This window comes from Pavona decussata, unplaced genomic scaffold (assembly GCF_977016875.1).
Source record: "Pavona decussata unplaced genomic scaffold, jaPavDecu1.1 SCAFFOLD_98, whole genome shotgun sequence".
NCBI classification, from domain to species: domain Eukaryota; kingdom Metazoa; phylum Cnidaria; class Anthozoa; order Scleractinia; family Agariciidae; genus Pavona; species Pavona decussata.
In genome coordinates, this window is record NW_028145514.1 from 3,448,816 (window position 1) to 3,460,000 (window position 11,185).

General features: G+C 36.6%; 1 pseudogene; it reads left to right on the top strand.

Annotated features, from left to right (window-relative positions):
* Positions 1 to 630: 630 nt before the first annotated feature.
* On the top strand, positions 631 to 1,758 carry LOC146472723 (adenosine receptor A3-like; annotated as a pseudogene).
* The last annotated feature ends 9,427 nt before the right edge of the window (positions 1,759 to 11,185 follow it).

Here is an 11,185-nt window from a genome sequence, read left to right on the forward strand (position 1 = left end):
AAAATCAATATTAACCTTTATTAACGGGCTTCATTGATGAAGAATGCCATATTCATGAGCGCAACCGTTGCTGATTATCCGTCACGCATCTAATAATGCTTTCTTTAGAGCACAACCTTTGAGCCTTTTTTATGTTTTTGCTTTTATTTTATTTTATTTTATTTTTTTTTTGTACATACTGTTTTGAAAGTTACGATTTTATTCAGTTCTCAAAAGAAAAAACTTTGATAAAGGTCGGGATTTATGATTGAATGGTGAGCAAAGAAACAATTACAAATAATACGGCCTTTCGACTGCTTAAAACATCATGTAAATTCCTGTTAAGCCCGGCCTTAATGGCTTAAAGGAAGGCTTAACGCCACTATAAAGGACAAGTTCCTTATTGCATCGTATTTAAGTGGCGTTGCAGCTACAGATTTTTAACAAAGTCGAAGTGAACGATGCAGAGAACCCAAGGAAATTTGGCGAATCTCATGTTTGGCCAACTAGCATTTTTGTAATTAAATTATCTGGATTATTCAACGATCTGCGGGCTCCTGAAACGCATCTTTTTTTTTTTGTCCAAAATAACGGACGTAAGCGAAACTTTCGCTTTGCATTTGAAACTGGGAAAGTGACTGCACTTCTGGGAATTTTTACGATCACTGTTCTGTTAGAACGTTCTATACAATGAACGAATTAGAAGAATTCTCTTCCACGTACATTGTTAATATCATTTTCAACGCTTTCTTATGTTTTACCGCCATCATGTTTAACAGTATCACAATCCACGCCATAAGAAAAACTTCATCTTTACCAAAGCCTTTGAAATCATTGCTGCTGAGTCTGGCTGTTTCAGATCTTGGTGTAGCATTACTGGTTCACCCTTTAAACATTGCAATTCTTGCCATGGATTTGGAACAAAGCGCTGAAAAAAATACGAATCACAGGAACACGTCTTTCGCAATTCTAATGACCACCAGTAATTATTTTTTTATCCTGGGCTACGTTCTTTGGTGTGTTGGCGCTGACTGTTGACAGATTCTTGGCCATTCATCTTCATCTCAGATATCAGGAGTCTGTCACTCACAAGCGTGCTGTCGCTGAGGTGATATCAATAATGGTGGTAAGCTTATTCATTTCGTTTTCTCCTTGGTGGATCCGGGAAAAGACAGGCGAAACATTAATATCGCTATTCAAATTGTCTGTCTCGCATTAAACACAATACTTTACTGCAAGATCTATTCAACTGTTCGACGTCACAGAAATCAAATTCAATCCCTACAAGTTCAGCAAGAAGAAGGACAAAATCAGAAAATGATGGCGAATATTGCAAGGCTTATAAAATTAGCGATTGGTACATTTTACGTTTATCTGGTCTTTTTGCTTTGTTATTTACCAGGAATGTGCCTTAATATTGCTGTGATTTTCTCTGGGCCTAACACCACTCTCCGCCAAGTTTTATATTATACCCTCACCATGATACTATTAAATTCATCGCTAAACCCTTTGATTTACTGCTGAAAGATGAGACACATTCGACACTCTGTCATCAATATAATGCAGAATATCTTTCCTTTTAACAGTTACGAGATATACTCAAATTCATTTCTTTGTGTGTTGAATTTTTTCCCTTTATTTTGCTTTGTTCCAAGGAATTTTTTTGATGGCAAAATAGTTGATAACTCTTTAACAGCTTCGAGGTTGAGGCCTGCCCAAAAAGGTAGAGAACTTCAGTGTCCGCTTTTAAAACTTGATGTTGCGTTCAGATGGTTTTGATTTTCGAGGAAAGGCACCGTTGTGTTGATATAAGTGAAAAATGTGCAATAAACTCAAGCTACGTATATTAACCGTATTCAGTATACAATTAAAATTAACTGTAACTATTGTTCTGACTAGTCTTGATACAAACCCTTATTTAACCGTAAATTAACGCGTATATAGCAAATAATATAATGTAAGTAAGTAAATGTAGACGAGATTATAGTGCAGTGTAATGTAAGATAGCGTTGAAGTGCTTTGTGAAGTAGTAAATAAAGTCTTCAAAAAAGGAATTAACGGCTATTTTTTTCCATATTTATACGTGGACGATTAAGCCTCCAAAATACCAATTTCGCCTTAAATTAACGGCTAAATGCGTTCCACATTGTATACGTGTTTCCTCGATTCGCCACAAATTTAAGACTAAAATGTTTTTCCATGTAATGTACTGAAAACCCAATTTTGCCGTGCATGAACGGCTAAATTTGATACACGAGGACCTCGATATGATTTAGCGGAACATTTAATAATAGATAATTTTTTTTAGATATAATACACTGAAACTCCAATTTCGCCGTGAATTACCGGCTTAATTTGTTCCATGTTATATAAACATGGTTTTCCGATCATGAGCCGTAAATTAACAGCTAAATTAAAATTTTTCGGAAACTCCAATTTCGCCGTGAATTAACGGCTTAATATGTTCAACATTATATATACGTGGACGATTCGCCATAAATTAATGGCTATTTTTTTTTCGATGTAATATACTGAAAACCCAATGTATTAGCGGCTAAATGTGTTCCAAATTATATAGTATTACGTGATATTCGATCGATTTGCTATAAATTAACGGCTAAATTTTTTTCATATTATATACGTGGACCTCGATTTACCATAAATTAATGCCTTAATCTTTTCATGTAGTATATACTGAAACGGCAATTTTGCCGCGAGTGAACGGTTAAATTTGATATACGTGGATCCCGATCTAGCCGAGAATTAACGGTTTATTTTGTTGCATGTAATATACGTGGACCCCAATTTAGCCATCAGTTAACGGCTAAGGTTTTTTTAGATGTAATATGCTGAAAACCAATTTCGTCGTGAATAAACGGCTAAATTTGTTTCATGGTACATGGTACATGGTTTTCGATTTATCCGTCAGAAACTAAAAGCTAAATTAAAATTTTTCGAAAACTTTAATTTCGCTGTGAATTAACGGCTTAATGTGTTCCATATTATATAAATTAATGACTAAATGTTTTCCATGTTACAAACTGAAACCCCAATTTCGCCGTGAGAAAAAAAACCCGGCTAAATTTGCCGTGTTACTAATATTTAGACCCCAATTTACCCGTGAACTGACGGCTACATATTTGTTGCATGTAATATACGTGGACCCCAAAGTAGCCGTAAATACTTAAACCCTAATTTCACCGTGAATTAACGGATAAATTCGTTTGTTCTATATTATACCATATTATTCAGTCCAGTGCTGTTTTGGAGCATGTCTGCTTATTGAACTCTAGTTACACATATTACAGTCATTAACTTAACACCCATCGGTGTTTTGTCTTCAGACAGTGTGTCTGCCCATTGTATAACTTTAGCATTCTGTAATTTGTTTCTGATTAACTTTTACTATTCATCATTATTGACCTGTTAGTTTTACAGGTTTAGATCATTGCATGATTCACGGAAGATTTGGCTACTAAGAGGCGGCGGCAGTGGATTTCAGCAATAAGTAGGAAAGGCTGACGTTCCTTTTACTGCATTTACATAAAAGATTTAACCGTTTCCAGAGGATTAATTAATATTCGCCGAAAAATTGAGTTTTGAACGCTTTGTTCTGTTTGTTTACTAGCCGCGAAGGGTCTCATGCAGTCACAAACACGCACTCGATTTCAGCGTTTTAAGACCAACATTATTTCTGCAGGAAATATTTTAACCAAGGTACGAATTTTAAAAGAGTTCCATTCGATCCGTTGACTACGTGCGACGTGATAAAAACGAGTACAAATCACCGGAGTATTATTAAAAAATGGTAGAGTTCTTATTGACACGAACCTGTCATACTACTTTAATTTATCGCTGGTAGTCAAAATCTAATCCTTTGCTTTATAATTCAGAAATTAAAAATCAAAATTAACGGTTCATAACGGGCTTCGTTTATGAAGAATGTCGTATTTATAAGCGCGACTTAATTGTGACTATACGCTACTCGTCTTTGCTTTCTTTAGACCGCAACCTATCAAATTTTTTTTGTTTGTTTTTTACACATCAAACATGCATGCTGTTTTGAAAGTTATCATTTTATTTGTTAAAAAAAAAAACACGTTGATAATGGTGGGGATTTATTATTGAATGGTGAGCAAAAAAACAGTACATGTAACAAAATACCGCCATTCGGCTACTGAAAATAAAAAAATATGGAAATTCCTTTTTAGCCCGGGTTGAATGGCTTAAAGGCCAGCCCACCACTGCAAAGAACTAGTTCCTTGTTGGGTTGCATTGAAGCGAAGTTGAAGCTACAGATTTTAACGAAGACGAAGTGGACGATTCAGAGAACCCAAGGAAATTTGACGAATCTCATGTTTGGCCAACTATAATCTTTGAAACATTTTTTTTTTGTTATTAACGTTTTATTTTGTTGTCTTAGTATAAATCTTTTGTTTCTTGTTCGGATATACAGCATATTTAATTGCTCGATCTGTTGATCAACATAAAAATAAAATAATCTTCCTACCTACAGAAAAAAAAGCAGGAGGGTAGCTCGTTTTTTGTTCGTTGATCAATCGGTTTGACAGTGTTGTCATTAAAATTGATTTTCTTAAATTAAAAAAGTAAAATAACTTTTACCATGGTATTTTTTTTTTTGTTCTTGTTCAATTCAACTTGAAAGTTGTGCCAAATTTAAATCTTGATCCTTGAAACCCGAAAAAAATAAAAAGAAATAATCAAGCGGTTTAGGTTTTAGTACAAGTACGTAAGGGTTTTGTAATACACAAGAACTGAGCGAAGTCTATTTTTCAAACGTCGGTATATCAGCATATTGTCTCTTCTATCTCTAATTGGTCCTAAAAACGTCCATATATATTTTAGCTTTTTTTTTTTTTTTTTTTTGTGTAACAAAATGTCACTGCCCCCTTACTGGGCGACCTTTAATGCTATTTTGAGGCCTCGGGTGTCAGACTCGTACCCAGTCAGAATTTACGTCTTTTGTGGGGTGAGAAGATTGGATACGAGGATGGATTGAGGTGCGCGGGGTGTCATGGGAAGATTCGAAGGAAAAATAGCGACTGGCAGATTTCGATCCAATATGGCGTTCGCCCGAAGAGTGATTTCTTTTTTGTTGGCTTGTAATGTCGTGCTGACGTATGGCTTCTTCGCTGAAATATTCGGGGCAAGATAAAATATGACTGTGATACTAACCTTCGATCCACAATTCACTGAAAGAACTGTCCAAATCACCCACATCACTGCCATTACGGCAGCACGACATTACAAGCCAACAAAAAAGAAATCACTCATCGGACGAACGCTTTAGCTCGTTAAATACCAAACTAGAAATGTCTAAAATTACTCCGTTTTGTTGAAAAAGAGCACCACACGATTCCACGCACGATTGCACGGATCTGTGAAACGAAATCGGCCAATCGCTACTTTGCCTTCGCCTCTTCCCATGACACCCAGGGTGCCTCAATCCATCCTCGTATCCAATCTTCTCATCCCACAAAACACGTAAATAGCGTCTGGGTACGAGTCTGCTCAGGTGTCTCATCTTTATTAGAGATAATGAAAATGTTAAACTCAGCTCTAAACTTTTAGTTGCTGATGACATGCAAGACTTCTGTAACCATCTGCTTTCGACAAAGGCGGACACGGCTTTTCCTGAATAGATTCAAAGAACTGTATTTCCTTATTGCGTTGAATTGAAGTAAAGCTGCAGCCGTCGAAGTCGAGGTGAACGATACAGAGAACCCAAAGGTATTGCATGAATCTGACAGATGTTTAGCCAAGTGAAATTTTTGAAGCGGCATCATTATTCAACCATCTGCGCTCCTCAAAACGAGTCGTGTTTTGTCGAAAACACTCAAACTGTTTAACTGTAAGTTAAACAGTAGTTTCGCTTTGTATTTACAACTTGGAACTACTGTGACTGCACTTCTGGAAATTTTTACGATGACTGCTCTGGTATAGAACTTTCTACAGTCCAATGAGTGAAGGTGAAGAATTCTCTTCCACGTACATTGTTAATATTATTTTCAACGCTTTCTTGTGTTATACTGCCATCATGTTGAACAGTATCACAATCCACGCCATAAGAAAAACTTCATCGCTACCAAAGCCTTTGAAAACATTGCTCCTGAGTCTCGCTGTTTCTGATCTTAGTGCTGGATTACTGGTTCACCCTTTATACATTGCATATCTTGCCACGGGTTTGGGGCAAAAAACTGAAAATAATACTACTCACAGGAACGCGGGAATCGCATTTAAGATCGTTGGATCTTTTTTGAGCTATGCTTCGTTCTTTGGTGTGGTGGCTCTCACGTTTGACAGATTCTTGGCCATTTATCTTCATCTCAGATATCAGGAGTGTGTCACTCACAATCGCGTTGTTGCTGTGGTGATCTCAATAGTCGTGTTAAGTTCATTTCTTTTGTCTGTTCCTTGGTGGACGCCAGAAAGCTTCAGACAAATTTATGTCGCTTTTGATGTTTTCTCTTTCGCAATTCTTACATTAGTTTACTGCAAGATCTGTTCAACTGTTCGACGCCACAGAAATCAAATTCAATCCCTACAAGTGCAGCAATACGAAGGACAGAATCGGGAAATGATGGCGAATGTTGCTAGGTATGTAAAATTAGCGGTTGGTACATTTTACGTATATCTGATGTTCTTGGTTTGTTATTTACCAATCACCTGCCTTAGTATTGTTGAGATCATCTCTGGACCGAACATAACTACAGGACATATTTTTTATTACTCTTGGACTATGATGTATCTAAATTCATCGCTAAACCCTTTGATTTACTGCTGGAAGATGAGACACATTCGACACTCTGTCGTCAATATAATGCAGAACATCTTTCCTTTTAACAGTTAAGAGATATACTCAAATTCATTTCTTTGTGTGTTGAATTTTTTCACTTATTTTGTTATGTTGAGAGGAAATTTTTTGGTGACAAAATAGTTGACAACTCTTTAAAAGCCTCGAGGTTGAAGCCTACCCAAAAAGGTAGAGAACTTTGTCGGCTTTTAAAATTTGATGTTGCGTTCAGATGGTTTTGATTTTCGAGGAAAGGCACAGTTGTGTTGATATAAGTGAAAAATGTGCAATAAACTCAAGCTACGTATATTAACAAAACCGTAAAATTAACTGTAACTATAGTTCTGACTAGCCTTGTTTAGCCGCATAGCAAGTAACTGAATGTAATGTAAGTATAAAGTAAATGAAGCGAGATTATAGTGCAGTGTAATGTAAGATAGCGTTGTAGTGCTTTGTGAAGTAGTAAATAAAATCTTTTCAAAAAAAACAAATTAACGGCTATTTTTTTTCATATTTATACGTGGACGATTAAGCTTACGAAATCCCAATTTCGCCAAATGCGTTCTATATTATGTACGTGTTTTCTCGATTCGCCACAAATTTAAGGCTAAATTTTTTCCATGTAATGTACTGAAAACCCAATTTTGCCGTGAATGAACGGCTAAATTTGATACAAGAGGACCTCGATTTAGACGAACATTAATCGCTAATTTTTTTTTAGACATAACACACTGAAACCCCAATTTCGCCGTGAATTACCGGCTTAATTTGTTCCATGTTACAAAAACATGGTTTTCCGATCATGAGCCGTAAATTAACAGCTAAATTAAATTTTTTCTGAAACACCAATTTTGCCGTGAATTAACGACTTAATATGTTCCACATTATATACTGGACGATTCGCCATAAATTAATGGCTATTTTTTTGTTTCGATGTAATATACTGAAAACCCAATGTATTAGCGGCTGAACGTGTTTCAAATTATATAGTATTACGTGATCCCCGATCGATTTGCCATAAATTAACGGCTAAATTTTTTTTCATATTATATACGTGGACCTCGATTTACCATAAATTAATAGCCGTATTCACATTAGAGGACGGGAAACTCGTCGGACCGGTAACCCGTCTGACGAGCTTCCCGTCCTAGTATGAATTCGCGATGAAAAAGTTATCTGACTTACCGACATGAATTCACATTAGGACGAGTTTTTAGGACGGGTTAAGATGCCGAGATTTGCGTGGTTACCTAGCCAGCAGAAAACAGAACGCGCCTGGTTGTTTCTAGTATTTCCAAAGTATGCAGGCCTATATTTCAAACTGTCTCTTGGGCTCAAAGAAACGAAGTAATAATTTCCAACTTAAAAGTTCACTGGCGTCGAAGTATATCTTTATTGAAAACCAAAACTTGAGGGCCATTGTTTCCAGAACAAGAGCAAAAGGCTTATCTCGGCCTTTAGTTGATGACAACACAGCGGCAAAGATGTTTGTCTGTTTGTAAGTCCAGGGTTTGTTTTTTTGTGTTTTAGAACGCTTCACCTTCTTCTTTGGCACCATTTGTTTTCCCAAAGTCCTCTGCTTTCGTTCTAGTTCCAGTCTAATCGGAGCATTTTCTCCTAAAACTCGACCTGGAAACGTGTCTAAGTGTGAATTTGTGATGCATTTTGACAAGTTTCTCGTCTAGTCGGGAAACTCGTCTTTAAAAAATCTTCGACTCAGACGGATAAGTGGACGGGTAAATTTGGACGAGTTTCTCGTCTAAAACCCATCCCGAACCGATTTCACGCTAAGATGGGAAACTCGTCTCAGACGAGGACGGGTTACTCGTCTCTAGTGTGAATTCGGCCAATGCCTTAGTTTTTCCGTGTATTATACTGAAACAGCAATTCTTCAGCGAGTGAACGGCTAAATTCGATATACGTGGATCCCGATCTAGCCGAAAATTAACGGCTTTATTTGTTGCATGTAATATACGTGGACCCCGATTTAGCCGTCGGTTAACGGCTAAGGTTTTTTTAGATATAATATGCTGAAAAAAGACAATTTCGTCTTGAATTAACGGCTAAATTTGTTTCATGGTACATGGTACATGGTTTTTCGATTTATCCGTAAATTGAAAGCTAAATTAAAATTTTTCGAAAACCCTAATTTCGCTGTGAATTAACGGCTTAATGTGTTCCATATTATGTAAATTAATGGCTAAATGTTTTCCATGTTACAAACTGAAACCCCACTTTCGCCGTGAAAAAAAACAAACAAAAACAAAAACGGCTAAATTTGTTCCATATTACTAATATGTAAACCCCAATTTTCCCCTGAACTGACGGCTACATATTTGTTGCATGTAATATACGTGGACTCCAAAGTAGCCGTAAATTAACAGCTGAATTAACGGCTAGGTCTATTTAGATATAATATGTACTTAAACCCTAATTTCGCCGTGAATTAACGGCTAAATGTTTTCTGTATTATACTAATATTATTCATTTAAGTGCTGTTTTGGAGCATGTCTGCTTATTGAACTCTAGTTACAGATATTACAGTCATTAACTTAACACCTAACGCTGTTTTGTCTTCAGACAGTGTGTCTGCCCATTGTATAACTTTAGCATTCTGTAATTTGTTTCCGATTAATTTTTACTATTCATCATTATTGACCTGTTAGTTTTACAGGTTTAGATCATTGTATGATTCACGGAAGATTTTGCTACTAAGAGGCGGCGGCAGTGGATTTCAGCAATAAGTAGGAAAGGCTGACGTTCCTTTTGCTGCATTTACATGAAAGATTTAACCGTTTCCAGAGGATTAATTAATATTCACCGAAAAATTGAGTTTTGAACGCTTTGTTCTGTTTGTTTACTAGCCGCGAAGGGTCTCATGCAGTCACAAACACGCACTCGATTTCAGCGTTCAAATGTCCCTCGGAGCAATAAAATGGAGTGTTCACTGTATTGTATACTCTTCCCCTGGCAACATTATTTCTGAAGGAAAACTTTAACCAAGATAGGAATTTTAAAAGAGCTCCATTCGATCCGTTGATTACATGCGACGTGGTAAATAAAAGTACAAATCACCGGAGTATCATATTTAAAAATGGGCGGAGTTGTTATCGACACTAACTATCAAAGAGAGTCACAATCGCTGTGTGGAAGCAGAGCAGTCTCTTCTTTTCGCTCGCCGTCTGGAGCCCACGCTCTCCTGGCGGCTTCGCCGCTCGCGCGCGCAACTTACCCCACGTCGAATATCGTGCTTGTTTTTCCCTGCGCATTTTCGAGCCTGCTCGCAGTCTAGCGCTATCGTAATTGTGATAACACGTTATGCAATTAACCGTAAAGCTACTGAATATCATTGATGACAACAAACAAACCAACTGACTAATCAACTATCGAACCAAACAACCAACAAATACAACCCATCAGACAGTTTACTGAACAAATAACAAATGAAAAGTTTTTTTAATCCCTTTGTTCTCTCTAGAGAAATACCGTTCGGACGACAAACACTATTATCGTTTCGCATCATTGTTGCTGATACAGCGCATGTGTAAATGAAAGACAGCAAAAGGAAAGAGAGCTGTTTATTAAATACATGTTCTTAGATTTTCCTGTTTTTAATCGACTTGCTGTTAACATGGTCTTGACCCAGGAAACTTTTAATAATTACTCAAGTCGTGTACAGCGAAAATTTAGTATATCAACTTTTATTAATCAACACATTGTAACACTGCCCAAATATGGTCATGATGCACGGAATATTCGTCGTCCGTAGTCAACAGATATCCTGCAATATATGTAATTTCGTGTGTCGGGGAGAAATATGGCAAAATATAGATCGTCTCCAGCTTTTTTGTAATAAATTAAAACTGTGCTTTCTATTCTCTATCGCTACGCTCAGCCGAATAGAAATCATTTCTAATGTAAGTGGAATGAGTAATGAACACAACAGTAGTGGAGAGAGCCGCCAGTAATTATCGTTTATTACAATAGTACAGTGCCAAGATACAAGCAAAGACAAAACACAGTCCATACAAAATATACAATTACAAAACAAAATATAAATGCTGAACAGTACAATAACAAAAAATACAACTCAGCGAAACATTTTCGAAGTAGGATATAGAAAAAATGTCTAGACAAGGCTAGAACTTTACTCTAAATGATAATTAGTAACAACTATATACGGAAAAAATTAGCCTCGAGAAAAACTGGTCGGCTTCAAGTGGTGTGATTTGCGCAAGGAGTGGTTTATAAAGGCGCATGAAACCCCTAATGGGAATAGAAACAATACAACCAAATTAACAACCAAAAGAAATACAATTCAGTGTTATCAATGTGTTGAATAATATACAGAACAATTATCCTGCAAAATTGCACGGATTATCCTCCACAGAT